We start from the raw sequence: 23,949 nt of genomic DNA, 5'->3' as shown, positions 1-23,949 counted from the left end.
ACGACGTTTTCTTGATTATCCAAGCGTTGAACCAAGACAGCACCTACACAAATACCGCAGGCGTCTGTGTGAAGCTCAGTGGGAGCCTGAGGATTGAAGTGTCAAAGAATCGGATGAGACGTCAAAAGAAACTTCAACTCCGAAAAAGCAGACTCGCATTCTGGGGTCCAGTCTAACTGCGCATCTTTCTAAAGCAGACACGTGAGCGGGTATGCGATATTGGCAAAGCCAGGAATGAATCGGCGAAAGTATGAACAAAGCCATAAAAAGCTGCGCAGTTGTTTCACCGAGTTTGGTTGCTTAAATGCCTCCACTGCGGCCGTCTTGGCGGCATCCGGTCGTATGCATTCCTTGTTTACGAAGTGTCCAAGGACGAGTGTTGGCGCTCTCTAAAACGACATTTCTTTGAGTTGAGCACCAAGCGTGCTTTGCTTAGGCAGTCGAATATGAGGCCAAGGCGTGTGCTGTGCTCACAAAAGGTGCGCCCAAAAATTACAACGTCGTCCAAGTAACACATACAGACTTCCCACTTCAATCCACGCAGAATGGTGTCCATAAATCGCTCATAAGTTGCGGGCGCGTTGCAGAGTCCAAACGGCATCACATTAAATTCAAATAGTCCATCTGTTATAACGAATGCCGTTTTCTCCTTGTCTTCCTCGTGCATTGGAATCTGCCAGTAGCCTGACCTCAAATCAACAGACGAAAAGTAAGAGGCCGATGATAGACAGTCGATAGCATCATCAATCCGCGGGAGTGGGTATACGTCTTTTTTAGTGATGGCGTTGAGACGGCGGTAGTCAACACAAAATCGCCATGTCCCATCCTACTTTTTCACTAGAATTACTGGAGCGGCCCACGGACTACATAATTCTTGAATTACATTTTGCTTGAGCATCTCGCAAACCTGTTCATTGATCACTGCGCGTTTCGAAGGCGATACACGATATGGTTTCTGTCGGAGAGGTCTGTGGGATGTCGTGTTGATTCGGTGCTTTATACGAGAAGCAGGGAATGACAGTGGATCATGCTGACCGAAATCAAAAATATCAGCATGTTTGCACAGAATACTCGCCAGTTCATTACGTTCATTCGTGCTGAGTGACTTATCAATCATAGCCATTTATTTCTTCGCTGCATTTCTTCGCTGCATTTATTCGCTGCATTTATTTTCTTCTGACAACTTTTCTTAACACTAATGTTTTATGCCTTCTTTGATCTGAAATTGTTAAATGATCCGATTCTGTTAGTTTCATTCGGTACTTTATCGCGATGTATGTCTTTATTGTGTACTTATTCGAATTTTTATGTTCACGCCCTTCCTGCTAAAATCCCTGATGGGATTGGCAGTATGTCGAAATAAATAATCCGCCTATCTTACGTTTGATCAAACTAGAACAACACGCCAAAAACACCCAATGAGACTTAACGAATACTCCTTCAACACAAACTGCTTTAAGTACTCATTCTTTCCGTTAGCCACTAATGAATGGAATAAACTGGATCCGAGTATCTCCAGCACTACCGAATTAGCAAAATTTCTAACCCTTGTCGAAAATGAACTTTGTATTATGCAAACGGAATCACCTGGTTGATTTTAATATGTGTGTTCGTGTGAACATTGTACGAGCGAAGTATCATGTCATCATATTTTTTCTTTAAGCAATTTTTAGTACTGAATCCAGGTGAAGAGAAATCGCTCTGTTGATTCTTGAACATGTCTCTGTTTTTCAGTGTGTATAAATTTGCCCTTCTTTGAAATACTTCGCCATATTGTAGGGTAGTTTCTTATTGCTGTAATTTCTTGTTGTGTTTCTTGATGCATATGCCAATATGTCAACCAATGTGTCAACCAAGTCGCTGCATTTATTTTCTTCTGACTACTTTTCTTTACACTAATGTTTTATGCCTTCTTTGATCTGAAATTGTTAAATGATCCGATTCTGTTAGTTTCATTCTGTACTTTATCGCGATGTATGTCTTTATTGTGTACCTATTCGAATTTTTATGTTCATGCCCTTCCTGCTAAAATCCCTGATGGGATTGGCAGTATGTCGAAATAAATAATAAATAATGGTGGTGTCTCTGGCATGCAGATTATCGCAACGGGTCTTATCCGGGGAATCATTGCTTTCTGCAAGGGTGGCAAGCGAGAATACTTGGTGTTCACGAATCTCTGCAAGTTTCAGACCCTCCGGCAGCACTGTAGGTTCATTAGAGCAGTTAATAACCTATAAATTAGTGTGCCCTTGCGCAACCGATAGCGTGCAGTAGGGTATTAAAACTGTCCTCTTTATGCAACTGACATGCACGGGCTCCACAGTTGCGTCAAATGTTTTCTCGCTTGCAGGTGAACAGACAACAGGGACACATTTTGCAGACAACGGCGGCACAGTTGTGTCCACAGACACGAAAAGAGCACTTTCTTGAGAGGGCGAGTTTTCCATAAACGCAACTGGGATATCGGAATCTACTGTAATTTGTCTTGTGCGCCAATGGACAGTAGCACCACATAGCTTAAAGAAATCGAGTCCCAGAATGACGTCATGCGTAGTATGAAAGAGAACAGCAAACTCTGCGACAATGTTCTGGCACGCCAAACTAACAGTCACAGTGCAGACACCAACAGGTTGTAAGACTTCTCCGCTCACTCCACGAAACGTATCAGGATGGTCCCAACGAAACATAACCTTTCTTCCAAGAAGCCGGCTGAAGAGTAAACTCATCACTGACATGGTTGCACCTGTGTCCACCAACGCCATGGTTGGTACACCATCGATAAGCACTCGAACCTTATTTCTAAACATGGAAGCTAACGACGGAGGTATATCTGTTGAAATCGAAGACTGTCCGGCGACCTCACCTCCAACGGCCGCGCCGGCTAGTTTTTCGTAGGAGGCGAGGAGTGGCGGCACCGAGGAGACGGTGATCGGTTGGCGCGAGGGGCAGGTGGTGGTGTCACACTGCGGTCAGAGGCCGGAGATTGGTTTCTTAGCGGTCCTGGGATCTCGCAAGACGCGCTTTCCGGGAATGTCGGTGCTCGGGTAACACCAGAACGGTTAAAGCTCGGTGATCGGTCGTACCTTGGTGGCTGCCGGTAGTTGTAGTACCTGGCAATGTGTCTTTCGAAGCCACAATTGTAGCAGACTGGTAGGGGACGCTCGCCGAACCAACGCTGAGACCGCTCAGCTGTGAAGGGTCGGTGACGAGCTTGCTCAGCGGGGGCTGCCCACCTCTGTGTGGCGGGGCCGTGACGAAGGCGTTGGCCATATCGCTGGTCGGCCGCGAATGAGTCACAATGTGGCTGCAGATTTCCAGTTTTGCTGATATCTGCCACACATACCGATGGTGGCAAAGCAGCTGATGGCACCGCCGTGTAGTAGGGTGGATGGGTAGGTGGATGAGGAATGGTTTCGTCAACCCTACCACCTTGTCACTGCAGCTCTTCACACACAATTGCCCGAATAGTAGCGGCAAGGTTTGTGGGCGGACTCACGTCGACGCTGGCGACCGTTGTCACATTTGCCAGCCTACCGAATTTCGGGGTGATGCGACGAGTCTTCAATTTTTCAAACGTGCGACAGTGATGTTGGACGTCGGGGGCAGAGGTGAGGTCATCCCTGCCTATCAGAAAATTCAAACGTCTTCCGCTATGCCTTTCAAGAGGTGTCCAACCCTGTCTTCTTCAGACATCTGCGGGTTTATAATCTTGCAAAGCTTAAGAACATCCTCTATGTAAGCAGTGCACGTTTCTTCAGGAGTTTGGGCTCTTCCGGAAAGAGTCCGCTCCGCGCTTTTCTTTTTTGAGTCGGAGTCGCCAAAACACTTCTTCAGTTCTTGAGCAAAAAGAGCCCATGTTGTCAAGGACTCTTCGTGGTTTTCACACCACATCAGGGCAGTGCCCATGAGAAACAGCGCGACGTTCAGCTGATCGATAGAGTTCCAGTGGTTGTACCGGCTCACCCTTTTGTAGTGCGCTAGCCACGCGTCCACATCTTCTCCTGCCATTCCCGCGAACGGGCGGAGTTCTATGTACTGATGCCTAGGTGTAGCCAGCGTAGACGTGCGCGAAGTCGAGGCGGTTGCTTCCTGACCTTCGCTCTGGGCCATAACGACTGTTGTCGGCGGCAGATCAGCAAGACGACGGCTCCAGCGAACTCCGAACAGCTGTGGCTGCGTGGTACGTCGACGTGCCGTACCCAGCAACTCCACCACTCTGTTACGTCTACGAGAGTGGTTTATTCAGAGCCGACGTAACGGTCGCCTCGACGGTATACAGCAGTGAACGCGCACCAGAGAGCTCTTGCCACCAAGCGAACGTCCTGTTCTTCTGCCACCACCATGTTCTCCGCTACACAGGTGCACATACCTAAATTACACATGTGGTAACAATATACATACATCAGTCATTGAACAAACTGTGTAGTGTCTAGATACTACAAATATAAGCCCCTCATTTCAAGAACGCTTATAACGCCTTATTACTGTAACACGTTTCCGCAGGCCACTTAGGTACTATGGCGAAGGTAGCTTAAGCGGTGTTTCTGCGCAGGTTAGAACAAGAACAAGAAATTCTCAAACAACCGCCCCCCCTCATTTTTTTTTCATGAAGGGGTTAAGTTTAGGGCACAACTGTTTGGCTTGCTTGCAAGGTGCGTTTGACCAGATAAAGTAATCATGGCACGCGCCAGTTGACCTCGCAATGGCACCGGATATCTATCGCATGTGGCGTTGCTATGGCAACTGACATGGTCACGGCATGAAGCTTGTAGTGTACAAGCTCGATTTGCTGAGATTTTGTAGACTTCCAGCTTTAGTTCCTAGTGATTCCTAACATGCCATGGCCGCAATTGCTGACAAGAAAATTCATATTTCCAACGAAGTGTTGCTGGCTACGGCAACACATCTCTTGTGTTGTAGTTGCGTCATCCTGCCGGTAAATATCTGTTGCGGTCAGCATACCGACAGGCACGCGGCGTTGTTACTTCATCTGGTTGATCGAGTTTCGCGAGTGTCTTGACCTAATGAGCAGCTGTCTTACATTGCGGTTTAGGGTTAGGGTCTGCCCGCATAGATTGATCATGCAAACTCCAAGTGGCTAAAGTGATCTCCATTTCTCATTAACTTAGGGCAAATGAGAAAATTTTGAGGCTGGTCGGGCATTTTGGCGCAGCGTAGCGCAATTTCGGCAATTTTCATGGTTTTTGCACAGCTCGGCGCACAAATGAGGAATTTCATCAAATTGGCGCAATCAGCGCAGCTGGTGCATCCCTGCAATTTGGCATCACGTAGCGAATTTCAAAATGTCTTTTTCGTATTTTCACGACATTGGCTCAATGAAAATTTCCAACCATCGTATGCTAGGTCTAGCACCCACTGAACACAATGTACTTCATTTTTATTGAGTAGAAGCTATGTGGGGCTCGCCCAGTAGACGCCTTCAATATTTCGTACGTCACTGTGTTTGGCACGGCATCTCAGTGTAATCTCCACCCAAAGTTTCTTCTTGCATGCTTTCTCCATTGCCGAGCAACATGTCGCGGCAAAAGAGGTGTTTTGGGGATAGTGAAACTACAGTTACTAATATGCGAAAAATTGTTTTGCTCTTTAGTGTCTCTTTAATGAGAATAGAACCGTACTTCACATTACGACAGAACTGCTGCAGGAATTAAACCTTCAGTTTTTAGACCTAAGGCTAACGCCTTACTCAAACTGGGGTGAGACGGCTGAAACTAAATAGGAAGCAGTTTTTGGAGCAGCGAAATATCAATTTTGGAGCAGTTAGCAGCCTTTCCTAAGTTGTCCTGGGAGCTTAAAAATACCAATTTTTAGCAATGTGGCGGCACCAGTGCAAATTTTAATTGGCTTATAATACACATCCCACTGAAACAGATTTTGTAGGAAGTTTTTGAACAGATTATCGCTAGGTAGGAACTGCATTACTTGTTTACATACCACACACGTGACCTATCTAACCCTCGTAACATGTGAAATGCTATCACAAAAGGTTTTGTTGACAGCTAGGTTCTGCGGAAAGAATAAAAAACACTCATCACACTCAAAAAGAAATTAAAAATTTGAGATTGCACAAGATTCTTAGCGACGTAACAGTGGTCGTTCGCATAAAAAAAGCCTGAAATGAGAGCATCAAGAGCTTTTAACAAATAAAAGCATGCTGTACAGCCGTTCGCGGCCACCTCATGAAAAACCACCTCCAAGAGTGCAACGCGAGAGCCAAGAAATCTCGCCGCATAGACGATCTCGTAAAGCACGTGCATACGGCACTAAGTTATAAGCGAGTGATACTGATAACGCCTCTCCAAGTGAGCAACGACGCGCTATTATTATAGCATAAGCTGGCCAGTTTTATATTTTTTCAATATCCATAGGTGATCACCGTCGACGAAGAACTTCGAATAATACATTGCCTTGCGATTGCTGCTCGCACCGCTCCGAGACTCACGTAAAGTGCTCGCGCACCACAGGTGAAAAAATCCAAATATCCCTGTCCCCGCAAACAAACTGCTGATCATAGACAGGCAGGTTTTACTGCAAAACAGAAGAAAAGAAAGAAAACGAAGTCACACTGCAGCCGACTGAAACACTGATTGAGATAAGCCAAAAGCTCGTGTAGCCCAGGGCCGGCACGCATGCAGCGACACCTCTTTAAGCACTTGTTGTGAGTTTAGATTACGAAACGAAGCAGTGACGAATCGCCATTAAGAAAAAAACTGTGCTAAATGATTGCCGATGCGTATTGAGTCACAAATAAAGCGCCAAGGTGCCCGTTAATATCGTTTACAATGGTTTAAACGCTTGTTTTGTCACCGTGGCTTGACATGTAACCAAGTGTTTTCTCTACCTTCAGACATTTATGTGCGGATATCAGTTGCAATGACCTTTTTAAATGCAAAATGCAATGAGAACTCGCCTGTCTAAATAAATTAGTAGGTAATGCGTGTAAACTGAAAATAGGTTGCACACATTCTGCCGCGCGCGGTACCTATTTTAAAAACCCATGTGCACGTGCCAGAACATCCATGAGACGCGTCGGATACAGGGAAAAAATGACTCCGCGTTTAAAGTTACTCGCTCACAGAAAACACGTACTCGTAGGTGACTGCATGCAGCAGCGTCAACATGAAAGCCACAATGCCTGGAGGAACCCGCTATGCATGACAGAGAACCGGAGAATCAACCCCGCTATGCTTGCCACCCAACTTGGTGGTTTTCGCTAGCCGACAGTGGCGCTAGAACACACAGCCTTGCTAATAGAAGCTGCACGCTCGATGCATGACAGCACATTTATGTGGGGTCACACATATTTGCTAAAGTTTAAAGATTGTGGCGCCACAATGGCAGCCTTTTTCACCAGAAATATGGAAAGGGAAAAAACACAATTGGCTGCGTCTTATTAGTCGAACTCGCCATTTTCCCCCACTGAAGTTGAGGTTGGCATAAAAATTCTAGCTTTCGAGGCTGTTTCGGAGCAGTTCGGTGCAATTTTCTCGATTACTATACTTTTAGAGCAGCCTGGCGCAAAAAAAAAAAAAACGGAAATGCATCAAAAATGCGCAATGTGAGCAGCTGTCTCACTCCTTACCAATGCATGTGTGTTGGCAGTACAGGCCCAGGTCACAACATCCTCTTTTGCCTTACACATTAGCTTATTCCAATGTGATCAAAGATAGATTAACTGCATCTTTGGTACAGGAGGCTGTGTGCAAGTCATGTGTGCACAAGGTATTGTGCAGTGCCTATGCTCAGATCCAGAGGTTTCCAACAGCAGGGTTTCCAGATTATGTGGTCACTAGATCCTGCGAAAAGGTGGCGAAATGGATGAAACATTTCAGCAAATGCGAAGTCTGTGAGAAAAATCATGAAAGCCACTTTAGCCTGCTGCCCTACGTTCAAGTTCTTTATTGATACAAGCTATTATTTGTACATGAATTTACACAACACTTCTTAGTCTTGTTCACAAGATGGCGCACAATTAAGAGTGTCGCATCCAGATATGATGCGGCAGTGGTATGTATGGCTCTCAAGAAGCTGAGCAGCACTTGCACACTTGTTAAGCTCGGGGTTAAGGGCAAAGCTAAAAGTAAAGATGAATGTGGTCAGAAACACCAAACATCCTCCATTTCTTGTGTTATAGGAGTAGTATACAAAATTCCTCATTCATCCGTCAACAGTTATATCGGTCAGACTGGTAGGTGCATGTTAGATTATGGGGGCACAAGAATAAATGCGAAAATATTATCCGAATATCAAATTTGTTTGCCTATTGAACACACTGACACTGAAGGCTACTGTTTAACAACATCAGGGGTGCAACAGCCGAAATACAACTTGGAGCCATTTAGGAGCAGAAAATTTTACTTTTGGGGCACTAAAATGTAAATTTCGACCAGGTTACGGGAAAAAAATATGCAATTTTCAACACTAGATAGCAAATTTTGAGCAGTATAAAAAATGGCTTACATTTAGAAACAAAATATGTATAAACCATTCGACATCACCTAAATTGTGCGGTGTAAACATGAGCACTGCTATTTCAATGAAAGCGGTATTTTGAACCATCCACTGAGCCAACAATGATAAAGTCCATATTAGCATTTGCTGTGCCTGGAAAATCATTTGACAGACCCTGCGAATATAAATATGGATCTGCCAAGCTTGTGACCATGAAATTTGGGAGACTTCTGAACCCGAAAAGCACGGGTGGTAGAAAAAAACTAGTGCACAATTTAGTTTGTTTCATTAGGGAATAAATGTCATACACTGCTCCAAATTATTTCCAGTAGCATATTTAGACATAAGTTATTGCACTGTAACTCATAATTAGGCAGCGTACAAACGCATGAGTAAGTGAACATTATGTGCAGTGTCCCGTGACTAGGGATAGCAGCCCCTTTTAAATCTCAATACGCTTTTTCGCAAAGCACCAGTGTAAAATGGCAAAGGTGGCCTATTCAGGATTCCCTGCACGGGTTAGAATCCCAAGCCAAGAAATTGTCTAATCACTACACCTCCCGTTCCTCAACTTCCCACCTTGTTTTTTTCCCCACCGTGGGGTAAGGTATCGCTTCGGCGCTCCCTTGAAGGCGCGTTCGACCACGTAAAGTAACAACGGCGTGCACCCGTTGACTTAGCGACAGTACCGCAGATGTCCATCGCCAGGACCATGGCCGTAACGACGCAACATCAAGACAAAAAAGAGGGGAGGGAGCTCAGAGCTTTCAATGAAATATGGAGTATCAAGTTTTTTCAAGCTTTATTCACAAACTGTGCGATATCTCACGGCAGCTCTTGGATGATGAATCAGTTTTCGAAGCTTACCAAGTTTTCGTCTGTACATCAAAACAGCCTTGAGAGGAAGTGACAGTGGGTAAGGGCCCATCCTACAGACATAATCTATAAGCAAAGAACCCTGTGAGCTGAAGTCGCAGATGGCAGAGGCGTTGCCAGAAAATTTTTTCGAAAGGCGTGCCACCTTGATTAGAATGGGTCCCAGCTAGGCAAGTAGATGTGGTATACCGTTATTTTCTGCACCCCCCATTTACCATAGGAAAATATTGGGAGGGCAGAGGCACGGGCCTGGTGAGCCACCCCCTGGCTATGCTACTGGGGGATGAAAACCCTACTGGTCGAGTACACACATAGAAAAGGAGAGCCGGGGAGGAGGGTGGGAGTGGCACAGGGTACTATTGGGTTACCTTGGCGAGAGAAGTAGCTCTAACTGGAGCGGCGCATGTATGATGTAAGAAAGAAGGTTTTGTCCAACGTGCTGGCCGAACACACAGAAGAAACTGACAACGAAAGAGACTGGAATAAGGTGAAATCACCAAAATAAAGGGAAAAGAATTGGACTTCCTGGCTATATCTAGACCCTGTGACAATTTGGACAAACACGGGGCACATTATTGAGTGTATTGAAAATGACAGCAACTTCCCGAGATATACACACCTACATCCTATTTTGAAATATACATATTTGGACTGTTCGCACATTCGTTTTTAGTTGTGAACGTGGCTCCCATGCGGAAACGTAAATCTTTCGCTTTATGCGAGCATTCATGGTCGGTGCTCATGTTAACCCCATAGTTGAATAACAACCACAACTCAAAAGTAAAGAGCTGTCAGTGGCACTGCAAGCTGCCGTGAGAGTATCCTCACGTATGTAGCGCACTGTAGCATGCCGCCGGTAACTTTTCTGTCTTTCCGGATTGTGTAGTCTGCAAAATCTGCACACATGAAGCCAGAGCGAAACAACACTGTTCAGAAAAGAAGACACTGCAAAGTCACGATAAAATCCCACATGCAACTGCCAGCTTTCCCTTGCCAGCGCCAGGCGAGATTACGTGATCCAACCCTGCACCTCACAGCGATTTCAGCACTCGCGCCTCCGGTGGTAGAGCTCACTCCCAATATGTCAGGAAAACTACATGACTGACCCTTGGTACACTGGATGGTGCAGCAAGCAATAGAGGAAGACAAGAGTGGTCGGTGCAGGGTGAATCAGTGGTCGAAAAGACAGTGACGGAAACTTTTCAAAAACAGTCAACCATAGATTCTTCGCTCTCTAACCCATTTGTAAGTAGTGCAAATAAACATCTTGTATATTATAGAAACCAAATGTCAGTGAATTGCTGAATTGCTCTTTTATAACATATTCTGTCCTGTCATGCAAGTTTTGGTTCATGTCAAACATTATTTGGCAAAAAAATAGAGCTCACTCAAACTCACTTATACATACTTCGCGCCTGGGGCTCATTCTGACCCACCAAAATTTTCTGAAACCAGACTCGCTCGGCCCAAGGTCGCTAAAATATTACTCACCCTAAATCACTCAAGCACATGGCTTAATTTGAGTATGAGCGAGTCTCGACTAAGTGAACTCATAAGTGAGTTACTTACCCAAGGTGTCAGGTTAAGGAGACGGTCACAGAGCACCCAAACTTATTAGGCTAGAATAAATCTATCGATCAGATAGATACTACAGAGACCAGCTGACAGACAGATATGGTTAAGGTGCTTTTAGTTCGCTAAAAAAATGCTACGCTTTAAAGAGCAGGTGACTACCAGGAGCTCAGCCCTTAAAAAAAGCATCACTTTGAGACTTCAGTTTTTCTGGTTTCTATGAATAGAAAACACTTACGAGACATTTGGAACTTGCAACTCTGTACTAGCACTGGTGTCCAAGCGATAGCCGACACACTACCCTAAACAAGCCTTGGAATACAAACCACAGGTGAACAGCACGAGAAAAAAGGAATTCCTTGTTATAATGGCAGGACGACAACACCTGCTAGGCTAAAAAAAAAGAAATAACTGAAAAACAGATGTCTTTTTGAAACATCCGACAGCATTGTACAGACCTTGTGTAGACTCTGCTGTCATCTAGCAAACACTGAACGCATTTCTGCAAAGTTGAAGGCTGGGTGCGCTCCACCTGTGGAAGCACGGTATGTCCATATTAACGCACGGTGGCAGATAGGGGCGGCAGTGCCAACAAATTTTCGTGTGCCATGTTGCTCAAACTGAAGAAACTGGGAAGATAAAAATATTTGCAGAAATTAACCTCGATGTTATTTGACTTTCTTGTGGCTGAAGCGAAGAACCAGATCTGTTGCTTATTTTGCTACCTACAATTAAATGCCTGTTTATATTCTCCGTTCTATCCAGATATGGGACAGCATAGGCACTCCTCACAGCACGTTCTTTCATGCCAAGTCAGAACGAAGCAGTTTTTGCACCGTGTGAATGCAGGCACTAACAAACCGAATCTGTGCACGAGCTTCAAAGCTGCATAACGGCTACTCATGCTTGCCTCTGCTGCTGTTTACAGCATTACTTTGTCGATTACATTGCAATAACAATTATATATTAGCCACGTAGCTTCTGCATGTCATCGATTTTCATCTAATGGACTGGTTGTGCTCGAACATGTTGCTTATTGTTACTTGTTTATTGCGTACTTTAATAAGGTAACATTTGGTGGTGTGGTTTGCAGACGTATTGCTTCACTATGTGTACTTTTCAAGCATTCCATGTGCTCTTTCAGAGGGGGCGGCCAATTTCATAAGGGCAAACTGAATGTTGTGACCCTCTCGTTGTTATTATTTTATACCCCAAGAAGAGCAATTATGTTATTGCAAATGATGATCCTCCTTCATAAAAATACTGTATCCACCTTTGTGTGCCGTAAAAAGTTAATAGATGTCTCAAGTGTGTCAACGCTGTTCCAAACTGAAAAAATGCTGTTCTGGCAAATCTGTTACCCTTACCTGTGGATGCGCTCCCACTGTTTACGCACAAAAGTGATTTCCCAAATGTTCAGTAGGCGATACACAACTGCCCTGCTGCAAACGGCGTGAAATTGTAAGGTGCAAATAAGCCCCGAAAGTGAAGACGTGAGCCCAACTGTTTTACAACTATTGTGCTGTTTACGAGTACATGCCCCCCAAATGGGTATTCAATGAAATACCAGCTAATCAGCACCTACTTTATGGATACGCTTTTCATTTTCCTTTTTCGCGCACAGAAGACTAAAAGTTTAAAATTTTACTTGTGTGTTAATGCTATATATGCCGTACGTTAATGACTACAGCAGCAAAGCATTATTTATTTGAAATATAAAGAAAAAGTAAAAACTTTCATTTCAAGTTAGATGTGCAATCAATCGGAGGGTCTATTTTGTAAGTATTCTATCCAGAACCGGGCAGACATAAAACAAAAGAATGAAATGGAGCCAAACTAGATTGGTCAAGGGTATTTCATGGTCAAGACATGAGAATAGCCATGGAAGGTCCATAGAACGGGTGGAGGCCGCATTGCGTTAATAAAATTGAGACGGAATGACATCCGCACAACATGGTATCAATTGAAATGAAGCGCTTGAGCCCAAAGAATCAAATTAGCCTGTTTTGCAGCTCACTTACCATAATTCTGCTGCAAAAAACACAACAAAATGACTCCTCCGAATCGCAACACCATCTAGCATATACTCAAGACACAAATAAATGGCTAAAGTCATCCCAGTCTTCAATCTCAAGCTTTGAAAAACAGCACGTGCCAATATTAATGATGTGCGGTATTCATTTTATACATTTACAAGTGTTGAAAGCATTTCCAAATTTTATTAGCTTGACTACAAGATTTTTCATCCCTTTTGTTCTTTCATTATATCTCATCCCTTTTCTAGATAAAACGCTTACAAATTAATCCCCACGTCGACATAGGCCGTTTCTAGTAAATTACGCTTTGCAATGGTGTAACAGAGCTTCCTTAGCCCCCAGCTGTGTCTCGCTATAGCCTTTTCTCAGCCGCCCTGCATTGTTCCTCATAAATAGCAAATAACTAAAACAATCCTTATTTTAAAATGCGGTGATCACTCCGGTCTATTTGAAGGGCCCCTAAATTACCTCCTATATTTTTTTTCAAACGTTTGAAGTAAACATGTGCATCACATGCAAGATGCTGCATGATCAATGATTCTCCATGTGGCAGCGCAACAAGCCACCAGTGCTCCACAAATGTCAAGAAACAATCCCCCCATGCCTTTCGGGATGGCACGTGACATCAAGAAGTTGAATCTGACATGCTTCTCGTGCAGAATAAATATGCTGCAATAAGTCAAGCAAGCACCTATGACTTCCTGTTAGCCTGCAAGAAGCTGTCCATGCCACTCGTCGTTTGTCGTGCCCACATGCATGCACGTGCTTGCAAATCAGGTACTGTGGTCCGTGGGACAGGGTTCATACCGACACTATTCGTATAAGCACCGGCTGGCACAGCAAGAGCGGTTAACCAACAAGCACAAAGTTGATAGAGGGTGGAGTCACGGCAACTGTAATAAGACAGTGTTTGAAGCAATATGTCATCAATGATGTATGCCGCGCAACATTGGGAGTGGTGCTCGGCAAGAGGGCAAAGCGGCTTCGGGAGAGGTAACAACGGAGGGTTGTGAAAAGAAGAATGATAAGAGTGATTATTGCGTTTAGATAATCAAATGCATTAAACTCCGCTATTACAGCACACTTTCACAAATTTTAATGGCTTTATTGTTGTCATGCACTTGCGCACAAGTTCTTCACCACAACTGAATTTCCACCTCTGGGTGGTTAAATATTGCACCTGGTTTCTGGCTGCATGCAGTATAGCACATATTGCGTGCTAGCACTGTTCGGATAAAAAAATAATCCTTGGTGTATGGCTGTAAGATTGGTGGCCTTAAAATCAAGCGGCAAAAGTTTAGACTAGCAATGCTATTTCCACTGATACACACTGTCAAACGTGGGACTTTGGTGCAGCATGGCATAACCTACACTGATTTTATTAGGATGGTGCAGGAAACTTAGTTTGGCACATTCGTGCGCAGAAGCAGCATCACTCAATGAGGAATGGAGGGCGTTTACTATATTAAAACCACAAAAAGCTAATAGACAAGGCAAACATAGGAATTCCGATGAATTATTACTTGAAATTTCATAGTTTGTTTTTGACTCGCCACGAGTGAATTTTCAAAACGAACTGAAAGGTATTGTTGGGCTTGCAAAACAAGAAAAAATAAAAAAAGTAACTCAGACCTCCTTTCATTGTCTGCCAAGATAATCTCGCTAGTAGCAACATAATTACCACCACAACTCTCTTTGCTGCGAAGTAACTGACATAAGTGTTGATGCTACAATTATTTAGTCGTATAGATGTCACAAAGCTTTTAAACGTCACTGCTCATTATATCTAATGTATCTAGCAAGTTACGCAAGCTTGTCTAGCCTACTAATCTTCCACGCAAAGAACTGCTTGTAGTTGCATTGGACCACGCTCCACATAATGGCCACGCTGAACCCACGGCAGACTGCAGTAGTTGGCCTTGATTTAGGTGCATCGTAAAGAAGCTGTTATGCCAAATGGTGCAACATGTGCTACGTGTATGCACTATTTAGCTCACACTGCCAATCCACTGCACAAGTTTGACACCCAGGCGCATAAAATTAGCATTGGTGACAGGCAGGCACTTTTTTAAACGATACCCGAGACGTAGGCAGACGACATAGGCTCCCGTCATGTTGCGGTAAGCTTACACAAATCGCAAATTAAAAGATTACCTGTTCTCTACCATGAACCCTCGAATCGAAAGAAAAAAGATCGATCACTTGGGTCACACGTACGCGACTTGCCGCAACTGTTCGTCCTGCTTATTTGCCGAATACTCGCACAATACGGCGAGCAGTTGCTTAAGGTCCACGTGACAGGTATGAACAAGAAGGCACTCGTACAGAATAACAGTAAATCATACTCACAAATGTAATCTGGCTCACCGCTGGAGTTGCTGAGGCAGCTGAAATTTTCTTTTCTCCGCCCAGAACCCGTATGACAAAATCAGTGTTGCCAGGTCTTGGTAAAGAAGCATCGATGAAATCGGACAAAATCACCCGAAATATTGCCAGTGAAGTATTTATTCACAACAAAACTAAAAATTATTTCAAGAATCCTTAACAAAAGTGATAATTAGCTCTCAGAAAGGCAGCGATGATGTAGTCAACCAGCAAATGGCAAAATCTACTGCCGGTCAGCTTGGCGAGCTGGTATCATGACCGAGGTCGTGAATAGGGCAAAAGACCGTGAAACAATTTTTTCTTGAAGTAGCATGCAATTGATAGCTTTTATACAGCACAAGCTGGCTGTATAACCACCAAAACAAGCGTACTACTTCTTACGACTGTGCTAAGCTTGCGTTGCGTGTCACAGAGACACTTATCATAGGCGAGGAAATAAGACGGTCGTGATCGGCGCATCGCAATTTCTGACTATCAGGCTGTGATTTAGCTAACGTCTTCCCCAAACGTTTGCGTGATTCTGCGCCAAACACAACCTGAGGAGTCTGATCACGATCAAACGACATCGTTACAAAGAATCAGCAAGAAAATCAGGCGATCCTCGTAAAATCGTGAAAACCAGCATCAGCTAATCTGATTGCAGCATATATTTCATTTCATCATGCCGGAGTTTCGGATGGTATGCAGCTGCAGTAGTCTTGAACTCGACATGCGCAAAAAGCCATGGTTGTACGTGCGAGAATGACGCGTAAATACCAAGCGAGAATGACGGCTGTAAAGAGGCGAAGAAGCGCACAATTTTCGTCCTAAATAAATTAAGTGGTAGTATAAGGTGCTAGGCGTTGCCACAAGGTTGGGTTGAAACTATACAATTCAATATTATAATACCGGTTCAGCCACACCGTGTGTTCGACGCTTCACCCAGAAATACACACTAGCTTCGCCCTTGAAATTGTGACCCGGCATGGTCACATGTGTGCGTACTTTCAATCTCAGATTCACCTCGCTCTGATCGCCACGTACACCAGACCGCGTGAACACAATACGGCAGCTCGTAAAATACAATAAGTAAACGTATACACGTGCATTCTTTATTAGTAAGAAATGAGCAAAGCCTTAACAGTCTGCCTACGCCTGTCTGCTATTAACATAGTCCTAACAACATTACATGTATACACCCTGGAAAAGTATCAGATTATGCTACCAGCGAGCGTATAAGCAAAACATCACAAAAATAACGAGGACTATAGTAGAGTGTGCACAAAACGAGCACTAATCTTCAACATTTTTGACAACTTATCCACTTAGAAAAGCTCTGCATCGGTGCGAAGCGATCGGTCAAATTATTACTTGTGTTTTAAGGCATAGCAATGGTACCTGCTTCTTTTCGTTGCAACGATATTATAGCACACTACATTATCACTGTTTCATTTATTAAACCGCGGAGCCATCACAACAGTATGGGATGGTTCTTTGAGAAAGAGCTCTAGTCTCAGGGCTCTAATGACAGAAAAACAAAGAATAAATATTTCTGCATATGGCAACTCAACATGAAACTTATGTACTACATAAATTATGTTAGAAGCAATATCTCATTTTGGCTGCAATTCAAAAGAATTTTCGAGGCAGACATACCGCCCCGCCGCGGTGGTCTAGTGGCTAAGGTACTCAGCTGCTGACCCGCAGGTCGCGGGTTCGAATTCCGGCTGCGGCAGCTGCATTTCCGATGGAGGCGGAAATGTTGTAGGCCCGTGTAATCAGATTTGAGTGCACGTTAAAGAACCCCAGGTGGCCGAAATTTCCGGTGCCTTCTACTACGGCGTCTCTCGTAATCATAAGGTGGTTTTGAGACGTTAAATCAGACATATCAATCGATCAATCAATCGAGGCAGACATACCAAATTACGCATATATCTACAGATTTTGCCAACTTCACTCAGCCGAATGTGTTATGTGTGTTGGTGTGACTGTGTTCTGCGAAAGGTGCTGAAGTCTAAATCAGGATGCAGACGGCATAGCCCCAACAGTCAATTGAGTTTAGCTGTTTCAACCCAGCACCTCACATTCGTATATTACGGCATATATAGGATGCAGATTTCCTCCGAAATTGGCCTAATGTGGTTCAACAATCACATCCTTTAAGATGATGTGTAGATTTCAAATAACATACTGATAGTGACACCGTTCATCGTGTCTGATCTTCTACATATGCCATGTGCCATGACAAGTTCGAGACATACATTTCAGCATTTTTTTTCCTAGCCCTGAATTCTGTCATGTTTGCCTCGACAACCTACTCATCGCGAGTTTATCAGATGAGCGCTCTTCATATCTGAATTCTGTAATCCAACATCTGAACAAAGCACATGTCAGCATAAGCAGGTGTGCATTCGATGTCCAAAAGCTCACCTGTCCTGTCCTCGCGTTCTCCGCATCAGTATTCAGCTCTACCCAGGCAGATTTATAGGTGTTGAGAGCTTCCCACCTCCGAATACTAGATGCTGATAAGCCTTACAAGCTCATTTGTCTTATTTTTGTGAGCTACGAACTATACTAACTTTTTGTACCATAGTGCCAGACCAGTATACATATTCCCTCCACTTCGTGCTATTGATACACGAAAATGCTACTATATTGAGCTCGCTTAGATCAAGAACTCCCATACAGACTTTTGGGGATCAACAGATGCTCGCATCCTGAATGCTCCCTGAATATCATGAGAGTTCCACTAAACATCATCGTACGACATCTAGAATGCAATTTGTGCTAGATCACCGACTCGTCAAAGGAGTACATATGGCGGCCAATCAGTTCTCTGACATGTCCTGAAAACTTACGCCCACTATCTGAGCAGCATCACAGCATTTTTTGTGGAGACCGAAGCCAATAGATCCTAAAAAAGGTCACTGTATCATGTGGTTGGCCCTGTAAACATATTCAGCAATGTGACAATGTGACTGAATCTTGAAATGCCGCAAAAGCAATCTACTCAGGTAGTACATACACCCACCTGATGCTATACTACACCTTATGGAATTTGCGTGGGAAAGACTTTGGATCTCCCATGTACTTGGGTGTGTGTGAAAGACTTTCTAATTGTGATATACCTAAATGTGCCGACAAGTGGGCATAAATGGCAAGTGCTTATGTCATTACATCATTACATGGAAGAAATTACGTGATTTCTTTGTCATAGAATATGTGAGTGCATCTCTTATCGGTACATGTTACACTCCCTCAGTTACAATCATTGCATCGATATTCCCATGAACTGCAGCAGATGTCAAACATATCCGAAACATAGCATAGGAGCCGTCAACATTGTCATCGATGCCCTGTCACTTAGTCCAAACAGCACGTTCACCTGTCCCAGAGAAATATACACCTTAAAAAAGTGGCGACTGGTTGACATGACAACAAATTCTGCCATCTGCAAGAAATATAAGCTTCGATGCTGCAATACTTTCAGTGGTGCACGGTCCTTTGCCAGTAACAGGAGACATATTAGCTTCAATACATGCCGTGAAAAAAACTCACCATTTATGCTCACTTGCAAGCACAATCAGGCATATTACTAGACTGTCTTTCATGCCCAAATACGCGGGAAATACAAAGGCTTCCCTTGGCAAATAGCGTAAGGTGTATGGCACCATGTGGGTTTACGTACCACCTGTGTCGAATGCTTTGCAGCACTTCAGAATTCAATCACATTGTGACATTGCTTGATATGTTTGCAGGCCCAACCACTTGATTCAGCGACGTTTTTGAGGATCTTATTGTGCCATTGACTATACTGCTGTAGTGCAAAAGACAAACTTGTAGGCTTGTGTAGATTGCATGGTTCAGCGTTTGGTGGAATTTATTCTTAATCCAGACATTTTGAGGTCACACACTGTTCCCCTGCTTTTGTAGCTGCTGGCTGCATCACTCATGTCATCCTTGGTCCCAATAGATAGAGAAAGCCAATATGCACCGACAGTATTCTATCAAGCCCTACCTCCTTATGAGCAATAGAATTAATGGAACGTATATGCATGACATTTAAAGCAGACATTGGTTGCAACACTGCAAAGCTTGCTCTAGGCGTGACTGTAGGTGTACCCAGTGACCATGTTCTTTTACTGTGATCGAAACGAAGCCCACCTTCCTGCCAGTGACTACACATCTCATCTATGCTACATACTAAAGATGTTTCTACCTATAGCTGCGTGATGGCGCATTGGAAGGCACATATAGTAGCGATGAACTAGACTCTTGTACACGCATGCATATTGAAATGATATGGGCTAACCATTCCTCCTTTATGTCATGCTGCCAACTTTAAAAAAAAACCTTTCCCTTATGTAACTTTTACTGTAGTTTTATGAAAACAAGACAGATGATTCACTCCCTATGCAGAAGCCATCATCAGTGCTCAAATGGCCTGAAACAGCAAAATATCCCCCTAACATACCATATATAAACATTCCTCACAATGCCACGAATAAAATTTCACGCTAACTGGTTGTCAAGTCAATCTAGCTAATTAAGTCTTCACCAGCATCATTTCTACAGGCAAAGTGAAAATATTTTTTCTGTGTTTTATGCATTTCTTATATTCGAAATAATAACTTATGTGCGAAAAATATACCCCATTGAATTTGTGACACCTGAGTTATGATGGCGACAAAAAGTATTGAAAAACAGCTGTAATGTTATGATATCATTCAGTAAATCTATGTTTTGCATGGGTTTACAAATTTGCTAGTTCTCGAGTGCCACAAATAAAAAAGTGAGAATGTAACTTCAATTTTTTATTGCCTGGTACTTGTGCTCAAGTGTTATGAAAAATAAAGTGTAACTTCATGTTTGCTGTGAGCTTGACCCTTGCAACCAGACCTCACTTAAATAGGCTTGAGGCACTATTTTGAATATCTGAATTTTCAATCAGTTGTAATAAAAGACGGTGTGGTCTTGCACATTGAGCTTTGTTTCATTTGTAGATCAACAAGCTCGTGGTCGTAAGTCATGCTTAATTGTTTTTCCTAACTCATTCACATCATAAAAGCACTGAAGCTTGTAACGCCACATCTGGAAAAAATTAAAGATTAAGACTGTGCATGTGCCCCTGAGCAGCAAAAAGAAATATTCACGTAACAAATGCGATAATTGCAGTGTACCCCGTCGTACATCAAATGGTCCTCAAAACAATTTGAGAGGCATGCTTGGTCATAACTGTGACATAATTTAGTAATACAACCATAGGAGCCAGAGAGCTTGAATAGGACTGACAAATTAAGTTGGTATAGATTCATGATATTAGAACCGTACAACGAAGAAGATTAAAAACAAACGAGCAACAGAAACACAAGTGCCGATTCGCGGCTGAAGTTTATTCAAAATTACAAAACAGATATATACTACATCCACATGGCAATACGCTACATTGACCAGGAATACCAAAAAATAAAAAAAAAACAAGTTGTACACAAGAGTGAAGGATTTGTTTACCGTGCAGTATAATTGAAAGAAAGCTGATGCATGATTGTTTTTTATTTTGACTGCAGCTTCTCGATTCTTTCCTTTTTTTTAAACATCACCACAGGACAGCTAAGGAAGTCTGTGCTCGCGCACGTCACTAAAAAGTCTTTTTTCCTTCTTTGTCGTGCCAATCTAAAAACCTAAAAGCTTACTGGATCTCAAGATTAGTTATAGTAGTTCTTCCCCTACTTGTTTATGTGAAAATCCACTATTATGAGCTGTTTTCGACTACACTGTTGCCATAATTGCTGTGTATCTTCTGCCTGAGTAGTTATTGTAGAGTAAAATCTAGCACACTGAAATGATGCTACTATTCAGACTCCCGGCAGCTTTAGTGCAACAAACTGAATTTGTTACTGACACTATGTCAATGCAGCAAATTTTCCTGCGGTTCACTGAATCAAACACACATTCAAGGCAAATCAAGTAAGAGGACAGCAAGTGATGACATTTTTCATATTGAAAAAGTTGTTTGGAGCAAGGCACAGCATTAAATTTTAAGAAAGGTCATATCAATTGAGGAACATTTGAGCCCTACCTATATACATTTAATATTAATAATTTTAATGAACATGAGAGCCGAGTCTGACAGGGGCTATATAAGAAAGCACGTTGATTGTCATTCTCTAATCAGCTTCCAAGCCTCCCTTTAGCTTAAGCAAGCCTGGATTTATCCACTCATTGCACGTAGAAAAATAGTAATAACACAGTAAACATATTTCTCTTTAATATACATAGTGTCATTAGAGCAACAATTTGTTTTTTTACTTCTAAACAGTTCAAATTTGCAATAATATAAAAGATGTCTCAAAGTTTACATGCCTCTCTTACTGATGTTTATGTCTTTCATGCCTTTCATTAGGCACAACTACTACACTAACATGTTGTCGAGAGTTTGACAGAATGCCGTCTAGTCAGGTAAAGGCATTGTTGAAAAAACATGTCACTGACCAATGTCAAATAAAAACAAAGACGTTTCGGGATCCGTACGGATCCCTTGTTCACAATGGGATGACGGCTGAGCACCAGGTTCTTATGTAACGCTGAGCGCATGACGCAAAGTCCGGGAGTACACGTGGTTTAGAGTGCCAGATGATCTATTGATTGTGTTACTTGTCGTTTGAATGATTAGTGATTCGAGGTTCAGTCTGGTTGTAAAATTCTTCTCCGTGGCCATGATGCGTGCGTTGTCCCAGCTTATCTCGTGGCCCGTCTTCTCGGCATGCTCTGCGAGTGCATTTGTCACTGTGTGGCCCTTGGCGACGTCATTCTTGTGTTGCATCAGACTTCTGCAGTAATTTCCACTTGTGCCAATGTACACCGATTCGCAATCCGCGCATGGTATCTTGTAGACAACACCAGGAAAGTGTTGCCGAGGGAGAGGATCCTTCACATTTAGCAACTCAGCTTTAAGTTTGCTTGCTGGAACATGCGCGATCTGTACACCACGTTTTCTGAATAGACGGGCTAGGGCTTCGCTTATATTTCGAATATAAGGAATCGATGCACGCTTTTTCGTAGACGATGTGTTATGCATGGCATGACTAGTTGACTGTAGTTTATTCATGACGGATTTAGTTGTTTTCCTAATAAAAACCTTGGGGTATCCATTCCTGATCAGTTCATCTTCAATGGTCCGGAGCTCCTCCTGCAGGCTTCCTTCATCGGAACAAGTGCGAATCGCTCGTTGAACTAAAGACCGAATCACTGAGCGTTTGTGGGCTACCGGGTGGACTGACTCATAGTCGAGGTATCTACCGAAGTGCGTTGGCTTTCGGTACACAGCGAAGGCGAGGCCTGTGGGAGTACGTTTTACAACTGCATCCAAGAACGGGAGGCAACCGTCTTTTTCTTCTTCGACATTAAACTTGATAGAGGTCTCGATGCCATTTAGGCACTCAAGGAAAGCTTGGACGTCTGTCTTCTTTATCACGCAGAAGCAGTCGTCGACGTATCTCAGAAAAACCTTGGGTCTCGGCTGAAATGTTCCCAATGCTTTCTGCTCAATTGCTTCCATTGTTATATTCGCAGTTGTGACCGAAATCGACGCTCCCATTGCGGTACCGAAAACTTGCCTGTAGAATTCACCCTTGTACGAGAAGTAAGTGTTGGATAGGCAAAACCGTAACAAGGTGCACAGCTCGGTGACGTCTAACGGTGTGCGATCGGCCAATGTCGTGTCCTTGTGAAGCAATTGTCTGGAAGTGTCTACAGCAAGGTCGACGGGAACACTTGTGAAGAGGGAGCAGACATCAAACGAAACCAGTACTTCGTCGACATCCACAGTGATACTCTTCATTTTGCTTATGAAGTCATTGGTGTTCCGGAGGTTAGTTTCAGTCTTGCCTGCAAGGGGAGCCAGGATGCCGTGAAGATACTTTGAGAGGCTGTACAGGGGTGACCTAGTGAAATCTACTATGGGTCTGAGAGGCGTTCCGCTTTTGTGAATCTTCGGTAAACCGTATATCGCTGGAGCAGAACCATTGGTGCACAGCAGCTGGAAGTATAACCTTTTTGCTGATGCAGGAAGCGTCTGAAAAATACTAGAGAGCGTCTTTTGCAGGCCAGTTTGAACTTTCGAGGTAGGATCCTTGTTAATCTTGGCGTACGTTGTACAGTCCCCCACTATCTCCGTCATCTTCGACTCATACGTCGACCGGTCAAGCACAACCGTCACGTTGCCTTTGTCTGCAGGAAGTACGGCAATCTTCTTGTTTTTGTGCAATGCCTTAATCGCTTTTTCCTCGTCTTCCGAGAGGACTTGCTGGCAGCCAGACTTGCGAATTCTCGATAGTATACCTACTGCTCTCGTACGGACTTCGTCTCGTTCACTTTCTCCAAGTAGACCAATAGCGTTTTCGACAGCACACACGACCTTGCGAGTGTCCGGCTGCTTTGCTTGGTTGAAGTTGAGACCACGGCTCAAAACTTTGCATTCCGCAGGAGTTAGCTCGTATGACGACAAGTTCCTGACCTCGAACATGGGTCCTCTGGTTTTCCTGCCTTTTTCTAGCAAAGCACTCAGTTTGCGCTCTTGTGACGTTTCCTGCTTTTCTCAACTTCAACCAAGCAAAGCAGCCGGACACTC

General features: G+C 43.6%; 1 protein-coding gene and 1 long non-coding RNA gene across 6 annotated transcripts in view; one reads left to right on the top strand and one right to left on the bottom strand.

The window, feature by feature from the left end:
• Positions 1–7,814, bottom strand: part of LOC142783846 (uncharacterized) — a 577,947-nt gene extending 570,133 nt beyond the window's left edge. The window contains exon 1 of one of the 2 annotated variants that reach the window (XR_012888515.1): positions 7,604–7,814. This is a non-coding gene — a long non-coding RNA (uncharacterized LOC142783846). The remainder of the gene's footprint in view (positions 1–7,603) is intronic. The other variant, XR_012888514.1, reaches the window with a different exon arrangement.
• LOC119166787 (chymotrypsinogen B) overlaps positions 1–23,949 on the top strand; it is a 1,014,345-nt gene that overhangs the window by 435,417 nt on the left and 554,979 nt on the right. The window lies entirely within an intron of this gene.

This window comes from Rhipicephalus microplus, unplaced genomic scaffold (assembly GCF_043290135.1).
Source record: "Rhipicephalus microplus isolate Deutch F79 unplaced genomic scaffold, USDA_Rmic scaffold_12, whole genome shotgun sequence".
Lineage (NCBI taxonomy): Eukaryota > Metazoa > Arthropoda > Arachnida > Ixodida > Ixodidae > Rhipicephalus > Rhipicephalus microplus.
The sequence above is the reverse complement of the archived record's forward strand: the minus strand, read 5'-3'. Positions and strand labels throughout refer to the sequence as shown.